This window comes from Pongo pygmaeus, chromosome 15 (assembly GCF_028885625.2).
Source record: "Pongo pygmaeus isolate AG05252 chromosome 15, NHGRI_mPonPyg2-v2.0_pri, whole genome shotgun sequence".
Lineage (NCBI taxonomy): Eukaryota > Metazoa > Chordata > Mammalia > Primates > Hominidae > Pongo > Pongo pygmaeus.
The window spans coordinates 105,182,102-105,202,779 of NC_072388.2; the positions used below are offsets into that span (position 1 = coordinate 105,182,102).

At 46.6% G+C, this 20,678-nt stretch overlaps 1 pseudogene and 1 gene segment (V, D, J or C); both read right to left on the minus strand.

Annotated features, from left to right (window-relative positions):
* Positions 1-20,678, minus strand: part of LOC129012387 (immunoglobulin heavy constant mu-like) — a 227,694-nt gene that overhangs the window by 140,510 nt on the left and 66,506 nt on the right.
* Positions 12,684-19,101, minus strand: LOC129012388 (small ribosomal subunit protein eS8-like; annotated as a pseudogene).

Sequence of the window (20,678 nt, forward strand, 5' to 3'; positions counted from 1 at the left end):
GGGAGCACAATAGGATCCCTAGTATCCAAGGGACAAAAGCAAGGCGTGTCCAATGCCTTATTGTTTCATTGAGAGACTTCCCAGGCCATGACTGGTGTTAAGGTTTAGGGCACAACTGTCTCCAGTCGCAGGGGAAAAGCCAAAGCCACCTCCAGCTTTGAGCCCTGGGCTAGGCCGATGTGCTCTAGGATGGGGTAATGGGGTGTCCTTTCCAAGTGGGCGTGCGCTCAAGTGGACTGACTGGGTATCAGCGCTTGCCGTGTTTGGTTGAAGTGGTGGCCTATTTGGAGGGTTCTGCCCTTTGGATTATAAGAAATAAGTCCACAATACAAGCAGCCACATGGACAGTGGCGAGACCAACAGTCAACAGAGGGGTGCTCGGCTGCAGCTGGCAGGTGTTGATGTTGTTTTCATTTGTTTTTTGATTTTGTTTTTGTGGACAAAATGTGGACAAAATGTTCAGTGGACAAAACGTTCAAATGGGCTCATATCAGATGAGCAGCCAACTGACCCATTTGGCTGGGGAGTGGGTGGTTCTCTCCTCATGGTGTCAGGAGTTGATGGATATGAGGCAGGTTCCTTTGTGTGCAGCAGGGATCCTCTATGGCTAATCATCCGAGGAGAGTTTTTACCCTCAATAGGTTCTCCAGCCCTTATGAGATAAGAGCAACATCAAACATTTGTAAAGATATGGAAATAATATTTTAAATAGCCTCAATAATGCAATGAATATACGCCTATAAATATCTCAAAAGGTGATGGAGAAGTCCTGAAAGCTGGGATGAGGGCGACTCAGCTAAGAGCCTTGAATTTAGGGAGAGTTAGTTCTACAGAAGATGGAGATCCATTGGGTGTCCATTTACTGGACTGGAATTTGAAGGAATTGTTTGAGGAGATCAGTATGTCTCTAAGTTAAACCAGCCCATAATTAAATTCTATTGATTGGGGCCTAAGAGGCATGAAGTTCTATCTGGTGGTTTTTTCTGGATCCAGCATTGTGCGTTTTGAAAAGTGAAATGTGTGACTTGGTTACTATCAGCAAAGTATGCAATTCTGAAGGACATTAGTGCCCCGCCAAAGCCTTGTATTGTGAACTTATTATGTGCAGAGATATGAGCCACTTGATTTATATTTTCAGTATCTGGGAGGCAAGAGACTTTCAGATTTCCTTACCCTGAAGACAGCTCTTATACAGCATCTGAGCTGTTTATAATAAACGTGAAAATGGAGCCATTGGTTCAATAGGGCACCCAATGCTGGTGTGACTGCCTGACATCTGCCTAATTTTGGGGGATCGCCAGCCCCATCCTTTGTTGGAACATATGGCCAAGAGAGGGAGAGCAGAAGCATGCCCCAAGCTCCATCACTTGTCATCCTTGCAGCCCGCAAATGCCAGTCACTGTCCACTCAGTGAGTCCCAGCGTTCTTCCCACGTGGCCAAGAGGTGGCCTCCTCCAGCACTTGGGCACCTGCCAAGTGACTGCGGATATGGGAAGCCAGTCCTGCTGCAAGCAGAAATAATAGAGGGCCTGGATGTGGCTTTATCCTGTCTTAGGAAGGCCTCTGGAGCCATGCTGAGTGTGTGGGGTGCTGTTCCCCTGACCCCAAACACAATAGTCAGCTGGGTGTGTCCAGAACAGTCCAGGTTGTGGACAGCAATCTTCACTTGAATGATTTACAGTCCAATGCCAAAGGGAGCAGTTACTTGCCTTGGAAACTGTCGAGCATCTTAAGGCCACATTGATTGCCCAGAGACACCAGGAGGCATGAGAAGGGGTTGCCAAGTTTCTTTAGTGAAGGAGTTTCTGAGGATACTAACAGAAGAGCCTGTTGATTTTAATTTAGGCACATTGTAGAGCCTTTTGTTGAAGGAAATTTCATTTAGGGGAGGTGATTTATAAGTAGCAACAACAGTGAGGCTAGTTGAAATTTATGGGTGAGGAATATGTTGCACCAGAACCCACAAGGAACAGCAGGATGTGGCATTTGTATGTCCTTAATGAAAGTATGGGGAGCATCTCCTCAGAGGAGGTATCAGCAGTGCTGCGGAGGAAGGCAGATGCAGTGAGAGCCGGCCTGCGAAGCTCTCGTGTGGTGGCCAAGCTGCTGAGCAAGGGTGTCCTTCCCAGGCGAAGACAATCTGCAGCTAAGGGGCTGCTGAGATGGGTGCTGAGTATGACCAGTTAGACACATCTGGAAGAGCAAAGTCTGCACTGGCTGTTGATTAAAGCCGGTCGTTTTAAGAACATTGGGAGTACGGAGCCCTAATGGGTGGGGCCACGGCATGAAGGTTGTGACAATCCAACATAGGGCAACCTTCATGCTATTGTCCTTTCTTCTTCACCGGTTTAAGGACAGGCAAGATTTGGCTGTGAAACAGAGAAGCAATGGGAAAAATCGCCTCTTTATTGATTAGATTTGTATAATAGTTTTTAATCTTCGAAGGTCCATTTTCACTTCTGTTGGAATACATTAACTACATAAACTGGGACTCTTTGAGTTCCATTTTATCAAGCCAATGCACAAGTGCCAAACACCTCATTCCATTTTAATTTAATTCATTGTGTCAGAGTGTATGCCCAATATGACTTACTTTAGGACAAAGGACATTATGATCATGTGAAATCTGGGCAAGGCAACCGCTAAAGTGCAGTGTGTCTATTTCTTCTTCCAAATATATTGATTTCTATTTAATTATTTTAAGGTCATATGGGATACATGTTTAAATCTTGAAATCTAATGAATTTCCTAGGTATAGCTATTATTGGAGCCCCGGTATTGATCACAAAGTTTGCCAATTGGTGCAATCCCGAAAATGCTAAAGTTAAATTACAATGGACCAGTATACAGTTCCGGGGTCAGAGTCTGGAAGGCGTTTCACAGAACTAAAGACTGAGTGCCAGCCATGCTGCTTCCTTCTAGAGTTATCTGGGAGAATCCATCCCCTGCCTTTGCCAGCTCCTAGGGGCGCCTGCATTCCCCGGCTGGTGGCTGTGTGACTGACCTCTGCTTCCATCCCACACCTCCCCGGTCTTGGATTCTGCTGCTCCTCTTTCTCCTCATCGGAACCCCAGGGCATATGGCATGCACAGGCCAGGGTGACTGTAACATCCAAGGGCCTCCATCAGGTCAGCCCAGTCCCTTTGGCCCTGCAGGTGATGTCTTTGTAGAGCCCCAGGACTATGGCATGGGCATCTTTGGGGGGCATTCTTCTGCCTGCCGCAGGATCTAGATTCCCCTCTCTAGAACCTGTAGTGTAGAGGGGCACGAAGCCAACCAGCTTCATTTTCAATTTTTGTCTTAGAAGTTGTTTCAGTACAGACTTTTGTATATAAACTTTGGATTTCTAATTGGTCAAATGATGGACATTTATTTAAATTTAGTTATATATATATATACATTATATATATCAAAGTGATATATAATTATATAAATAATTATAATACTGTTATAATTATATTAGAAATATACTATTATAATTATATAATAATTACATTTATATAAAATATCTATATATAGTTTCATGATTATTTAGTTCCTTTTCATTTTTGGAAACTATGCTAATATTTCCCCTCTATTGCTCCTCTTTCCCTAAGGTCTCGAGTTCCTCTGAGCCTGATGATGAGCCAGGACAAGAAGGGGCCTGGGCCTCCAGGCAGCAGCATCTCTCCAGGATGCCCCCAGCCACAGCATAAGGAATTCCTACACTTTTGTTATCTTAAACAAAACCTTCTAGAATTCCTTCTAACTCTAGGAGACTGAAATGTACTTTTCTTTCTTTCAATTGTCTCCTGTCTGTCCCTGACTCCCTCACTCCGTTTTTTAATGTTTGGTCATTTATCTCATGAGCTTACTAAAAATAAATTGTATGCTCAGCAATGGATAACATAGAAGAAATGGATAAATTCCTAGTATGTACAATCTTCCAAGATTGAATCATGAAAAAGTAGACACAGAACTATTACTAGTAAAAGACTGAATCGGTAATCGAAAGCAAGCTTGGAACCACTTCCAAAAGTTTTTGTTTGTTTGTTTGTTTGTTTTTTGAGATGGAGTCTCGCTCTGTTGCCCAGGCTGGAGTGCAGTGGCATGATCTCCGCTCACTGCAAGCTCCACCTCTCAGGTTCACACCATTCTCCTGCCTCAGCCTCCTGAGTAGCTGGGACGACAGGTGCCCACCACCATGCCTGGCTAATTTTTTGTATTTTTGGTAGAGATGGGGTTTCACCTTGTTAGCCAGGATGGTCTGGATCTCCAGACCTCGTGATCCACCCTCCTCGGCCTCCGAAAAGTTTTAAGATGGAGAAATACTTCTAAACTTATTTTATAAAGTCAGCATTGTCTTGAAATCAAAACCAGGCAAACACCAAGAGAACATAAATTACAGACCACTCTTACTGAAACACAAAGATGGAAACGTACTCAACAAAATACTGGCAAACCAAACTGAACCGCACATTACAAGGATCATTTGCCATGATCCAGTGGAATGTCTCTCTGGAATATTAGGATGGTACAACATCTAAACATCACTGAATCTGATGGGCCACATTATCATAATGAAGGACTAAAATATTATCTCATCAGATGCATAAAAATCATTTGACAAGTTTCAACATCTTTCCATGATAAAACCTCTTAACAAACTACAAATAAAGGGAAATTATCTGGACACATTGAAAGCCATATTTAAAAACCCACAGTTAGCATCACAGCCAATGCTGAAAAACTGAACATGCTTTCACTTAGATGATGGAGAAGACAAGGATGCCCTATCTCACCAATTCTATTCGACATAGTGTTGTAAGCCCTAGCCAGAGAAATTAGGCAGGAAAAGTTACTAAATTAGAAAGAGACGAGTAAAGGTGTCACTGTTTACAGATGACTGTCTTGTATGTAGAAAATCCTAAAAACCGCCACCCCAAATCAAAGCAAAACCAAAACAAAACAGCTGTAAGTTGCTAATTTGTGTGTATGAAATTGGTGTTCTGCAAGATGAGTTAGTTCTGGAGACTGGATGCACAGACTCCTGAGTCTAGATAACTTGACTGCACCGTACACTTAAAAATTTGTTGAGAGAGTATATCTCATGGTAGATATTCTTACCACAATACAAATTTTAAAAGTTGTATATGAGGACATTGGTACTACTTTCATATTATTTATTATGAATGAGTATCCAAAAAAAGTGGTATCAGTAATGAGTTGAAGAATTCATATTGAGGAATAGCCTCAAGAGAACAAGAGGAAGAGTTGCATTTAGATTAGAAATCCTCACATTTTAGATGCATTTTAAATGTCTGGATAATGGAGTACTTAAAAAGGGATGTGTCTGTCTCTTCCCCCAACTATTGAGAATTAGTTCCTGAGTAAATCAAAGAACCTCATTTTATCCAGTCCTGGTAGGTCCTGAGGTCCTTGTCTCTCACATCACAGAATGGGTTAGAGGGCAGGGCTGGCCTAGAGCTCCTGAGACGGTAATGTGATGATGTCCAAAGCTCCATGGGAGAGGAGAGCCACACCACGGGTGGGACCCAAGGAAAGGGCCCAGGAGCTGTGCTGGGCTCAGCACTCAGGAAGCAAGACCTGGGCATGTGGATAGAGGGAGCTGTGCTAGAAACAAGGAAGGGCAGGAGGGAAGAGGGGTTGGAAGGAAAGTAGCCCTGGGGTCAGAATGGCGGGGCTGTCCTTTGCCTGTTCCCATTTGTCTCGCAGACCAAGTGTCCTCCAACCTCCAAATGTCAAGTGACATGTGTGCCACATGAGTTTAGGAGGAAAGGCATCCTACACAACCCTCAACTACCAGGAGGTAGGGGCCGTATCTTAACTCTTTTCTACTTATAAAAAGAGTCAGCTAGGCTGCGCACGGTGGCTCATGCCTATAATACCAGCACTTTGGGAGGCTGAGGCAGACAGATCACATGAGGTCAGGAGTTTGAGACCAGCCTGGCCAAGTGACAAAACCCTGTCTCTACTAAAATTACAAAAATTAGTCAGGCGTGCTGCTGGGCACCTGTAATCCCAGCTACTTGGGAAGCTGAGGCAGGAGAATCGCTTCAACCCGGGAGGAAGAGGTTGCAGTGAGCCGAGATTGCACCACCTCACTCCAGCCTGGGCAACAGAGCAAGACTCTGTCTCAAAATAAATAAATAAATAAATAAATAAATAGAGAGTCATCCACCCTGTGTAATTTTTTGTTTTAGCTCTGGGGTAAAATCCACCCCCGGGCTGTGGAAGCAACCAGTCACTCCTCAGACTGGGATGGTGTCTCTGGGGAAGACAGAGGTGGGTTCAGAAGAAGATGAGATTGCTGGGCCTTCTCCTGTGCCCGGTGACAGCTCCCGAAGGTGAGCATCTCAGAGGCCAGACATGGGCTGTGGCAATAACTGTGATGTCCCATGATTGACAGGGACTGATTGTTCTTGTTCCCAGTTGTCCTGTCCCAGGTGCAGCAGCAGGAGTGAGGCCCAAGACTGGAGAAGCCCTGGCCGCCCCCTCCCTCACCTGGCACAACTCCGGATTCTCCATCACAGCCAGCGGTTACTGAGGAGGCCGGGTCCACCGGCCCCTAGATAAGGGGCTGCACTGGCTGAGGAGCATCGATTGTAAGGGAAACACGAACCACCACCACCTCTCAAGAGCCTCATCTCCATTCAGAGACTCATCATCCATCCAGATGGAGACTCATCTCCATCCAGAGACTCATCAACAAGCAGCGCTCCCTGCGGCCGAGCTCCAGGAACGCACAGGACAGCCGGGTATTCCTGTGGGAGACACAGGAAGGGGATGCCGTGTGAACCCGGACAGGACCCGCCCTCCTGAGGGCCTGAGATGTGCAGGACGCACTCCACACTTGGGTCCACTGAAGAGCAGGCTCAGATCGGAAGTGGCAAGGACTTCTCCTTAGAATCTGAGGCTTTCTTTTCTCTAATTCTCAGATGTCCTCAGGGACATTTCATTCTCTTCTCTGTGGCTCTGATTTCCCCCTTTCTCACTGCAGGCAAAAAAGGATGAAATAACTTTCTCCACTGGCAGATAGGCTGTTTCAATTTCATAGAAACCTTCCCTTCATCCGGCTCCCACGTGGTCTGCTTTCCTTCCTGAAAAACAGGTCATGTTCAGGATTCACACTTGCTCGAGAAACTCTTCCCTCAAACTCCAGTTCAGACCAGGCACACCCTTTCCCACATCTGTCCCCACGTGGACCCTTCCATCAGATGACCCCACCTGTCCCCAGGTGGACCCTTCCCTCAGACGAGCACACCAGTCCCCACATGGACCCTTCTCTGAGAGGAGCACACCAGTCCCCACGTGGACCCTTCCTTCAGACGAGCACACCTGTCCCCATGTGGACCCTTCCCTCAGAAGAGCACATCTGTTCCCATGTGGACCCATCCTTCAGACGAGCTCATCTGTCCCCAAGAACCCTTCCCTGAGACCAGCACACCTGTCCCCACGTGGACCCTTCACTCAGACAAGCCCACCTGTCCCCAAGTGGACCCTTCCCTCAGATGAGCACTCCTGTCCCCACGTGGACCCTTCCCTCAAATGAGCACACCTGTCCCTACGTAGACCCTTCTCTGAGAGGAGCACACATGTCCTTAAGTGGACCCTTCCCTGAGTCAAGCACACCTGTCCCCAGGTGGAACCTTCCTCCACAGGAGCTCACCTGGCCCCACGTGGACCCTTCTCTGAGAGGAGCGCATCTGTCCCCACATGGACCCTTCCCTCAAAAGAGCGCACCTGTCCCCACATGGATCCTTCCTTCAGATGAGCTCACCAGTCCCCACATGGACCCTTCTCTGAGAGGAGCACACCTGTCCCCACGTGGACCCTTCCTTCAAACGAGCTCACCTGTCCCCACGTGGACCCTTCCCTGAGACAAGCACACCTGTCCCCACATGGGCCTTTCCCTCAAAGGGGCACAACTGTCCCCACGTGGACCTTTCCCTGAGACAAGCACACCTGTCCCCATGTGGACCCTTCCTTCAGACAAGCACACCTGTCTCCATGTGGACTCTTTGCTCAGAGGAGAACAGGTGTACCCATGTGGACCCTTCCCTCAGATGAGCACACTTGTCCCCATGTGGACCCTACCCTGAGACAAACACACCTGTCCCCACGTGGCCCCTTCCCTGAGATGAGCTCATCTGTCCTATTCCCCAAGGCGAGCACGCCTGTCCCCACGTGGACCTTTCCCTGAGACAAGCACACATGTCCCCACATGGACCCTTCCCTCAGAGGAGCATAACTGTCCCCATGTGGACCCTTCCTTCAGACGAACTCACCTGTCCCCACGTGGACCCTTCCCTCAGAGGAGCACACCTGTCCCCACGTGGATCCTTCCCTCAGAGGAGCACACCGGTCCCCATGTGGACCCATCCTTCAGACGAGCTCACCTGTCCCCATGAACCCTTCCCTGAGACAAGCACACCTGTCCCTACGTGGATCCTTCTCTCAGACGAGCACACCTGTCCCCATGTGGGCCTTTCCCTGAGACTAGCACACCTGTCCCCACGTGGACCCTTCCTTGAGACAAGCACACCTGTCCCCACTTCGACGCTTCTCTCAGATGAGCACAACTGTCCCCACCTGGACCCTTCCCTGAGATGAGCTCACCTGACCCTACGTGGATTCTTGCCTTAGACAAGCACCTCTGTCCCCACGTGGACCCTTCCCTGAGAGAAGCACACCTGTCCCCAGGTGGACCCTTACCTCAGACAAGCATGCCTGTCCCCAGGTCGACCCTTCCCTCAAAAGCACACCTGTCCACATGAGGACCCTGCCTTGAGACAAGCACTCCTGTCCCCACATGGACCCTTCCCTCAGACGAGCTCACCTGTCCCCACGTGGACCCTTCCCTGAGACAAGCACACCTGTCTCCATGTGGAACCTTCAGGCAAGCACACCTGTCCCCACATGGACCCTTCCCTCAGACGAGCTCACCTGTCCCCATGTGGACCCTTCCTTGGGACAAGCACATCTGTCTCCATGTGGAACCTTCCCTGAGACAAGCACACCTGTCGCCATGTAGACCCTTCCTTCAGAAGAGCTCACCTGTGCTCAGACACCACCAGGGGGGCTCGGACACTAATAGGGTGACTCAGACACTAATTAGGGGCTCAGGCACCATCGGGGTCCTCAGACACTAATAGGGTGGCTCAGACACTACGAGGGGGGCTCAGACACCACCAGGGGGCTCAGACACTAGCAGGGGCGTTCAGACACCACCAGCAAGGATCAGACACAAGGGGGTTGCTGAGAAACCACCAGAGGGGCTCAGACACCACCAGAGGGCGCCCAGCAACCACGGGATACTCAGAACCTACGGGGAGCGCTCAGGACCTACAGGGGTCGCTCAGGACCTGGCTCAGGAGCAGATGCAAAGAGAAGCTGAGGTTTCCGTTTACTCTGTGGGGATTCCTTGTCCTGCCCTGCAAAAGCCTTGCTCAGCAGCTGTTATTGTTTCTTCCCTGGAATTCCCTAGTTCCTCTCATCCGAAAAGGACTTAGAGCAGAAATCCCATTTAACTTTTCACACTTCATTTTCAGTCTCCTTCTAGCGATATTTCAGTAAAATATTAATAGGAAATAATGAAGCCACAGTCCAAATGTTAGCATCATGCAAAGATTCGTGTGTCTTCTCCACTCTGTCAGTTACGCCTTAGGAAACTCTTCTCTCAATCCACTGCTCAGTGTACACTATGGCGTTGTGTTTTGTTCTTTGCTTTCATCTGCTTTGCAGGGAAATGAAGCACCATTTATTGGGACATGTCCTCCATTTCTGATGGGGTCCCCGTGGTCTCCACCTCAGATGGTTTTGCCACCATCTTTAATCCGTTAATGCCTTCAATCGCCCTCACCATCCATGTAATGAAGCAATGAGTCCCTTTACTTCATCTACTTGTGTCTCCATGAGTCAGTTCACTTCTCTTCATTCTCACAAAGGACAGCCACCCTCAGGACACTACTTCAGAGCCTCCTGCAGCCTTGGGTGGTAAATCTATTAAAAAGCCCCTGCTGTTTAGAAGGAGTGTGTATTGGAAACTTAATCCCAAATTCCATAGTGTCCAGAGGTGGGAATGTTAAGAAATGATTAGGCCATGAGGGCTCTGCCCTCATAAAGCAATTAATGCTGTTATCGTCAGAGTAGCTTACTTATTGTGGTAGCAGATTAGTTACTACAGGCCTAGGTTCCTCATTACAAAATGAGTTTAGCCCCCTTTCCATCCTTTGCACATGCTCTCCTGCCTTCCACATGGGCATCACAGCAAGAAGGCTCTTGCCAGATGCTAACACCTTGATATTGACTTCCCACCCTCTAGAGCTGTGAGAAAATAAATTTCTTTTCCTTATACATTAGCCAGTGTGTGGTATTCACTCATTGCACCACAAAGTGGACTAAGACGAAAAATCAGTATCAAGAGGTGGGGCTGTTGCGATAACAAATATCCCAAAATGTAGAAGTGGAAGTAGTAATGCACAGAGACTGGAATAATTTGGAGGATCAGGTTATAAAAAGTCTAGATTGCCATGACTAGAACACTAGGGGTATTCTTTTGAGGACTCAGAAGAAGAGAGCTGTGAGGAAATTCTGAAACTTCTTAGAGATTATTCAAGTGATGACCATTAGAATGTTGGTAGAACTGTGGACAATAAAGGCCGTTCTGATGAGGTCTCAGGAGAAAAAGAAGAATAGCTCATCAGAAAATGGAGCAAAGGCCATCCTTGCCATAAAGTGGCAAAGAACGTGGCTGAGTTGTGCTCATCCCTAGGTCTTTCTGTAAAATGGAAGTGCAGAGCCATGAACGAGGATATATGGTGGAAGAAATTTGAAGCAAATCTAAGGCCTCACTTCTAGCAGGCACTTCAGGACTCTGTTCCCTGTGTCCAGACACAGCACTCCTTGGCTGCCCATGCTGTGGCTCAGGAGGACCTAGGTGTGGCTCCAGCCATCACTTTAATGGTACAAGTCATCAACTTCCATGGCACCCATGTGTTGCTAATTCTGCAGGTGTGCAGAATACAAGAACCACGAGGGCATGGCTTTCTCCACCTAGATTTCAAAGAATGCTGTGGACAGCCTAAGGTCTCGGGCAGTGAGTTGTTGGACAGCCTAAGGTCTCGGGCAGAGATGGAGTCACCACACTGGGCCCTTAGCACAATGCCAAGCAGAACTGTGGGTTTGGAGGCACCACAAAGGGTATCCAGTCAGCCTAGGAGAGCTAGAGGCCTGACAGTCCCACCTGTGAGAGTGGCTGAGTGGACTGAACCCAGAAAATCCATAGAGGCAAGACTGCCGGAGGCCTTGGGGCCCATCCCCCTCCCCAGTGTGCACAAGATGCCATCAAAGAGGATGATTTTCCAGCTGTAAGATTTAATGTTGTTCCCTGTTGGGTTTTGAACTAGGCACCCCTTCTCCTTGCCTATCTCTGAGCTTTGGAATGGGAATTTCTGTCCCATACCTGCCCCATTGTTCACTGTATTTGAAAGTAGATAACTTGTTTTGACTTTATAGGCTCACAGGTAGAAACAATTTATATCAGGCTAAATTGTGCTTTGAGTCACACTCATATCTGATTTAGATGAGACTTTGGACTTCAGACTTTTGCACTGATGCTGGATAAGACTTTGGAGACAATTGGGATGGAATGAATGTAGTTTGTATTGTGATAAGGACATAAATTTTGATATTAGGAATGGAATGCTATGGTTTAAATGTGTCTCCCAAAGTTTAGGATTTGGAAAAAATCTGTAATGCTACAGTGTTGAGAAGTGGGACTTTACTATGTGATTAGGTCATGAAGGCTCTGTCCTCATGAATGGATTAATGCCACTATCATTGGAGTGGGTTAGTTATTACAGGAGTGAATTTCTAATAAAAGATGGTTTCCTTTCTCTTGTGGACAAATGGTCTCTTGCTCATCCACCTCTGCTGTGAGATGACGCAGTGAGAAGGCCCTTGTGAGATGCCAGTGCCTTGATATTAGACTTCTCTGACTCAAGCACCATAAAGTATAAATTCCTTTTCTTTAGAAATTGCCCAGTCTCTGGTATTCGGTTATAGTAACAGAAAGACAGACTGAGACGAAGCCATTGTAACATGTGTGAGGTGATATCTCATCGTGGTTTTAATTTGCATTTCCCTGATGATTAGTGATGTTGAGCATTTGACTCTTTATGTTGAGTGAAATAAGCCAGGTGTAAAAAATTACTCCATGATCTCACTGACACATGCAATCCAAAAATGTTGAACTCAGAGGAGTAGAGAGAAGAATGGCGCCTACCAGGGGCTGGCGTCAGGGGCATGTGAAAGCTGAGGCGCTGGTGAAAGGGTACAGAGTTTTGGTTAGACAGAAGGAATTCATTTGAAGATCTATTGCACAGCATGGTGCGTTCCATGATACTAATGTACTATATACTTGAAAACTGATAAGAGAGTAGATTTTACAAGTTTATACCATAAAAAATAAGTATGTGAGGTGATGGACATGTTTATTTATTTGATTTAATAATTTCACTATGCCCGCATATGTCAAAACATCACGTCATACCCCCATAATATATGAAATAGGATATGTTTTTCTAGTAAGCGTGATGCCTCTGTTTCTTTTTTTCTTTTTTTTTTTTTTTTGAACAAAACGATAAACACCTTTATTACATGGGTGAAAACAAAACGAGGATTTATTTGCCTTTCCGGGCCTTGATTTTCCTAAGCTAGAACTCCAACTCTTTGCCCTCTAGCCCATAGCCATCTGCTTGGCCACACTGTCCCGGCCTTGAAGCGATGCACGCAAGAAGCTTGCCCTGTTGGAACTGCTCCTCCAGGAGACTGCTGATTTTGGCATTCTTTTTCCTTTCATCATATTTCTTCTGAATTTTTTTAGATCATTTTTTGTTTAAAATCTCTTCTTCCTCAGGAGTCAGCTTGGCTCCCTTCTTGCAGCCCAGGGGCAGCGCATAGTGGGACTCGTACCACTGTCGGTACGGTGTGCTGTCAATGAGCACATGCAATTCTTCACCAGGGTCTTGGTACGAACCAGCTCGTTATTAGATGCATTGTAGACAACATCGATGATCCTTGTTTTACGAGCACAACATTCTGAGCCCCAGGAGAAATTCCCCACGTCCAGCCTCAGGGCACAGTATTTCTTGTTACCTCCCCGCACATGGACTGTGTGGATGCGGTGGGGGCCATTCTTGGTGTTGGCAGCTGGGCGCCCCAAATCATACTTCCGCTTCTTGTGGTAGGCCTTTCTCTTGCACCCGGTTTTGCGGCACTTGTGCCAGTTGTCCCGAGAGATGCCCGTCGCTCGGCGCTGGCTAGAAAGAGGGCCTCTGTTTCTTTAACAACAGTTTCTGGAGATTGTTTTTCCCTTGATCAATGTTTCCTCTCTGCTGTCTTTACACAGTTTTCCTTTCCCAAGGGTTGATTTAAGACAGTGACAATTTATCTATTCTGTATCTGGTAGTTTCATGGAGAAACTTAACGAATAGCCACTTGAAACCATCTGGTGCCACCAAGAAACCATCTGAAGGACACAGATTTTCTGAGTGTAGGCCACAACCATATTTTAACACTTTTTAAATTCAAAATCGGGGTTTAAATTTTGATATTTTACAATGGCTTCTTTGATTCCCTCCCAAGATCTAACTGTTGAGCATGTGAAAAGGGCTGGGACCCAGGTTATGGCTATGCTTGGCATGAAGGTGTCCTGCAGAAATTCCTTTGGCTTTCTACATGGAGCTCAGCCTCTGTATCAGCCAGCTCGCTAGGATGTCAGAGTACTTCTCAAAGATCCTCAGTGTGTTGTTTCATTTTTAGAGGTTTCCAGCCATCATGAGACATGCTTTGGTTTTAAAATCATCACAAAGTTGTTTACGATTCCAAAAACATACCTGCCATCTGTCCATATGTTTGTTCTGTGGCTTTTGATTTGCTAAAATGCTGTAGTAACTGCAGTAAGTTCTACCGTCTGGATTAATTTTCACCTCAGATGGAAGAGTATATTTTAAGATAAAGATAAAGTAGTAACAGTATATTCTCCTTGGTAATATCCAGTTCTATATTTTGAGCTATGGTCAGTCAATAAATAATGTTATGTCAGGGTCCTCAATGGAGTGCCTGAACATCTAAGGAAAGTACAGAAGTTTCCCTAATTAAGGTACAACCATGGTGAACACAAGCTTGCTATGCACCCATGTCTCCGGTCTGTCTCACTATGTACCTGACACTCATTTTAACCTCACCAGGAGGTCAGTTAACTTTCAATCAGTTTATTGTAATGCCTCTAGGTAATTATATGTGGCAATTTCAGCAGAAATGAAGAAAAAACTTCACCAGATAATCTAACACAGAAGAATGCAAGTGGCCCGGGGCTTGGTTTCACAAAAGCAACATGCACCAGGCAGTTGATTCTCTTGGCTGTCAGCACTGGACACCCAGCATGCTGCCTTCATCCCCTAAATAAACTTCATGATGCCTGGATAGGCTGGCAGCATTCCCGAGACCATATGCCGATACACAGCCGACTGGTAAATGGGACACAATTCTTCTCCACTCCTCCTCTGAAGAATGGTCTGACAATACCCTCTTCAGTTCCTTCCCTCTGCCACCCTGACCAGGATTGTGCCACGTGTGCACAGAAACACAAAATCCCTGATGGGAAGAACGAGGCTGGATCAACCGGACTAGCGGTTTCTTACTGAGGAAATGTGAGGTCAACTTCTAGGGTGGACAATTCAGGAAATTATCCAGCAGTTTTGTAATTGATGGCTATGGAAAAATGAGCCTCTGAGATGAGTAATTACTTATATTCCATTATTCCATGTGAGAAACGGACATCACAGTTCACCATAACTAAATTTTCATAACCTAAATTGATTACTTTAAATTTCTTCCTACATCTTCACTTAAGAATTTTTAATCGTGAATGTGTCTTACCTATATTCCCAATATTTAAAATTGGGCTTTCAAGAGAGTCTAAAGAATTTGAGAACTAAGAACAGTGAAACTCCTGTATGTTCAGCAGCTCCCAAAGCAACACAATATTCCCCAGGAACACTGTTCTGTGCTTCAGCATAATTCATGCTTCTATATTTCCTAATGGCTCCAACAGTGACCCCCCATTCCCACCAAACATTTAGCCTCCCCTTTCTCCACATCCCCTCCATTCATAGATTATACTCTCAGCTCTTTCTAGGGTATCAAAAAAGCCAGCAGACGGACCCTCCTGATCTCCTGAACATGAAACCCAGCACTATCATGTGATCGGCTCCTCTTGGCACGGTGACCTTCAAAGGCATTTCATTTAAATAATTACCTTTTTTTTTCCTTCTGTAACAAAGTGTTTCTTTCCATTGTGCCTTCCCATAAGCATTTTAACATAATTTACTGTCCGACCACAGTTATTAATACACACAAATGCCACAACCTCTTTCTAGCCCTAGAGACCTGATTAATACTTCTTTGGGGACGAGCACACCCTAGAAACACATCCCATTCACATAAACACGGGCACAACGATGATGTGTTCTTCTGTGTAAGCAAGAGTTTACACCATTCTCTGTCCAACTCCACGAGCCCCTGAAGACCAAGACAGGCTCTTTCACACCTGTGCAAGCTCTGGCCCAGGGACGGCCTGCTGAGGAATGGGCTCAGCTGGATCTGGGTCTGGGTTCATCTCTTCCCCTCTCCTGTCCCAAAGCAGGTCCATCACCCTGCTCAGGTCTGAACAAGAGTGTCCAGGTTTGTCTGGCCATCCGACTTTTTCAATGTATAGAAGCTCTCCTATTACCTACTGCATTCATTTCGTAGGACTTTTATAACAAAATACCACAGATCGGATGGCTTACAATACAAAACCAATTTCCTCACAGTTATGGAGGATGAAAGCCTAAGATCAAGCTGCCAGCTGGGTGGGTTTCCTCTGAGGTCTCGCTCCCTGGCGTGCAGACGGCACCTTTTCGCTGTTCTGTGGTAACGTGGCTGTCCCTCGGGGCGTGTGCACCCTCCCTCCTGCTTCCCCTTCTTATAACAACAGTCAGATTGCATTAGGGCCCCACTCCAGGAACCTCACTTTAACTTTTTCACCTCTTTAAAAGACACTAATCCAAGTACGATTTCATTCTGAAGGACCAAGGGTTGGGACTTCAGCACATGAATTTAGGAGGGACACAGTGTCCCCTAGCAGCCTCCTTCAGGGATGTCAAATAAAAGGAATAAAAGGACACTGATGCTCCAGAAGGCCTTGAAAGCTTGCAGCTGCTTTGTTGTGGTGGGACGTGGGTAGGCCCGCACTTTATGATGGCGGGTAGGCCCGCACTTTATCTATGATGGCAGATGGAATGACTTTAGTTTTATCCAACCAGATGACACCAACTATTTGACTGATAAGCCTGGACCCTGGATTTTGTCTGTATTAACCTCCCATCCTCTGTTCAGCAAGTGAGACAGCAAGACAGGGGCTGCAATTTATAAGCTGAAAAAAGACTCAGAAGTTATCACGATAACGCCAATGTAGTGGAAAACGTGTATCCCCTTTGGGTCAGCCCATCGACTGAGGTTGGAGGTCACTAGGCCGTGAGAGTTGGGCTATGTAAATATCCCTGGAACAAGACAGTAAAAGTCCATTGTTCTTTTTAGGTTAATGCAAATTGATCTTGACTCTGGAGCAACAGAAATGCTGAAGAAGGTATTGACTAAACTGATAACAAAATGCTATGTGGCCAATACCTCTCCTATTCTCGTCACACTGGAGGAGATATTAGGAACAGCTGCATTCACTCGGGAGACCACCTTATTTAACTCCCAGTAATCTACTGTCATTCTCCATGTCCCATCTGGCCTCTGCATGGGCCATGCAGGTCTGTTGTAGGAACTGTGCAGTGGCCTCCTAATGCCTACCTGAGCTAACTCCTTAACAGTCTTCATGATTGGATCATCTTCCCTGCCCCAGGGCAGGTGGTGTTACTCCAGCTGTGGAACTCCCCACGGGTTGGCAGCTCAACCGGCATCCAGTTTGCCTTCTGCCTGGTCACATGCGTCACCACTTTAACTCTCAGTTGGAATTCCCTGGCAGTTGTTTGGAGGGTCACGCCTAAGAAGATATCCATTCTCATGTGTTCTAGGATGGAAGCTATGCACACTAAACAGGGTCTGAGTGGCAGTCCCCCAGGTCGTATCACCAGTTCAACCTGTCTGACTTCCGTGGCCCTTCCGTAACCACCTATTGCTGCTATGGGCCCAGAGAACTTGTAGGTGTTGCCAGGTAGAGCACATTTGTTGTCTGGCCACCCTGACTGGCTCCTTGGCTGTCTCTCTTTCTTTGGTGCCATTGTTTTTCATCACAGTAGGGTGCATCCCTTGCTTACTCAGTTTCTTCTTTTCTCCTAAGTCAGCAACTACCTGGGGCACATGAAATGTTGGCTGCCCTCCCAGGGGGCTTAACGTGGAAATCAGTGCACCATGCCATTCGGTAGGCACTGAATACATAATTGTAGCTTTTATTTTGCAGTAAACAATTCATTGTTGGGACTTCAATAATTCTCAGCAGAATTAGCATGCCTCATCCCAACTCCCAGAAGATGTCCTGCAACTCTTCTATAGTCTGCCATTGAGAAGGAGCTGTGGGGGCATCTTCCTCATTGGACCCGGCTCCCTTGGAGCCTGCAACCACTTACCATAAAGGTGCCATCATAGGGCTGGATGGTTTGTGATGGGTGCCATTTTACTCATCTTGAGTCCAGAGAATATAATACTCTCCACCCCCGTCCCATAGAGAAGCCACCCTGTGATCCACTCTCTCCCCTTATGTCTGAATCCAATTCTAAGCTCCCCCAATTCCACAGTGGTGGAATCCCACATTGTGGTGCACTGCCTTCTCTTAGGTGGGGGAAAGTTCTGTGGGGCTAACTTCTGCTGGCACCGTTGGCCCACTTTTATGTTGGTGGTGACCACCACAAGTAGCATTTGGCTACAGACTGTGTCCTGGCATTCCAAGGCTTTTGTGTCTGGAAGGCATCCTTTAGCCAGCCTGCTAACGGTTGTTCTGGATGTGGAGTGGCCCTCTGTCACATCCTCCACTTGTAAGGCATGACAGGTAGTGCAGTTGTTACTCCGAGGCAGTATATCTCACTTCAGCTTACTTCTGTCTTTGAGACCAGGGTCTTAGGGACACACACTTATGTCCTTGCCTTTAACACAGTCCCCACCTAAACCCCTCAGGGTAACTGACTACATCTAATTCACAGGGCTGTCCCTGCACTAGAACTCCCAAGGTTTGTATTCATTTCACTGTGACTTTAGCTTCTTCAAAGGCCTCATCCTCCCTTTTGGAACAGTTGCAGTGGGGCACCTTCTTGACTAAGTGCCATGGGGGCCTAAGGGGTTTGCTGAAATGGGGAATAAAGGATCGCCAATGTCCCAGGAGGCCTTGGAAGGTTTCCAACTGCTTTGGTGTGGTGGGACATGAGTAGATCTGCATCTTATCTTACCTATAATGAAATATGGAATAACTATAGTCTTATGTGACCAGATGACACCAAGTGTTTGACTGATAAGCTTGGACCCTGGACTTTGTCTGCATTGACCCCGCATCCTGTGTTCACCAAGTGAGACAGCAAAGCAGGGGCTGCAGGGCAAGAACCTTTATGGACTCGTCCTAACCTTCATCTCCTTCCCACTGGAGTTCTACATCGGACACCGGGACTTAGGCTCCCAGGATGACATAGTCATAATAGTCCTAACGCATTGGTGTGGCAGTCAGCAACACTTTAAATGGCCTACCAAATAAACAATGGTCTCCAATTTGCTATCCTATCCCTACAGGCGGCATCTCATTATACTTACAGCTGTTCTTGTGGCTGACACACCCTAGCCTGTGCAGAGAGCTCTGCCTCAGTGGTTGCTCAGAGTGCAGTCAGGAGTGGCCAACAGCTGCAACAGCTCAGGCATTTGACTGTCACTTTGTCACATCATTGTCACATCCACCTCAGGCAACAGGTCCTCCAGAACTTTTGGCATTTTGGAGACATCCCTGTACACTCGCAGTGGGCCCCATCCATCAAAGATTGCAGCTGTTGGGCCCACAGAGATGTGCATGGCCCTCCTGGGATTTCCCCACAGGTCTCCCCTTCCTTGACACCGTTGTCTAAGAACTTGTGGGATTTTCTTCGACCTTGTTCTGGGCCTACCAGTTGTCATGCTAGACCCCTATTGACTGTAATAGGTGTGGCACCACATCCAAAAGGCTAAAGAGGAGACCTGGAGCCCATGAACAAGACCTAGGGTGTATTGAGGACTTCCATACAATGTGGCCCAGGAAGAGTGTGTTGCACAGGAAAACCACTACCATTTGTAAAACGTGTAGTTTATATTATGATTTTCACTTAGCACCCTCTACCTAGCAACCTCCAGATTTAACAAAGAGCCTCAATCACCTGGACATCCTGTGTTCCAAGGGATAGGCCAGGGCTTCAGATGTCCTTCACAGACAAGGAATAAACTTCTGGGTTGACAACTCCTGGATTTCTTAGCTCAGAGCTCTGAACATACATTCTTCTTAAACTATAGGGTCATTCTCACAGTGTGCTTAAATTAACACTGCCAGGCTTTTCTGGTATACATAGATCTGAACACACACCTCATAAAACCATGTATAAGAAAGTGTTCATCAAGACTTTGTATTAGGAATATGTATATTTAAACAACCATGAAATACTGCTACTCATTTACTATGATATTATAACGGCTACACAGCAAAGCATTAGTGAATACTGACAAGGCTCCAGAAAAGAAAGTCTTATTCACTGTTGGTGGGAACATAAAATGGCACTCCCTTTTTGGAAAATATTTTCATTATTTCTTTGGAGTTAAATATGGTAATTGAACAGATGACGCTAAGGTACTTTATTCAACTGATTTTTTGTTTTGTTTTGTTGTTTTGAGACAGAGTTTCGCTCTGTTGCCCAGGCTGGAGTGCAGTGGCGCGATCTCGGCTCACTGCAATCTCCGCCTCCCGGGTTCAAGAAATTCTCTGCCTCAGCCTCCCGAGTAGCTGCAATTACAGGCACCCGCCACCACGCCCAGTTAATTTTTTGTATTTTTAGTAGAGAAGGGGTTTTACCATCTTGGCCAGGCTGATCTTGAACTCCTTACCTTGTGATCCACCCGCCTCGGTCTCCCAAAGTGCTGGGATTATAGGCGTGAGCCACCATGCCTGGCCTATTCAACTGATTTTAATACTTACTTCTACACAGATATTTTCATGGGAATGCTGCTATCAGCTTTCTTCAGTAGAGCTTTTCCTCCTCCATGAATTTTGCTTATAGGGTGATAATTATATAAATAATTCTCATATAATTGGGCCAGGCGCAGTGGCTCATGCCTGTAATCCCAGGACTTTGGGAGGCTGAGGAGGGTAGATCACCTGAGATCAGCAGTTCGAGACCAGCCTAGCTAACATGGTGAAACCCTGTCTCTACTAAAAATACAAAAATTCGCCAGGCGTGGTGGTGGGTGCCTGTAATCCCAACTACTCTGGAGGCTGAGGCAGGAGAATTGCTTGAACCTGGGAGGTGGAGGTTGCAGTGAGCTGAGATTGTGCCGTTACACTCCAGCCTGGGTGGCAGAGTGAGACTCTGTCACAAACAAACAAACAAACCAAAAAAAAAAAAAAA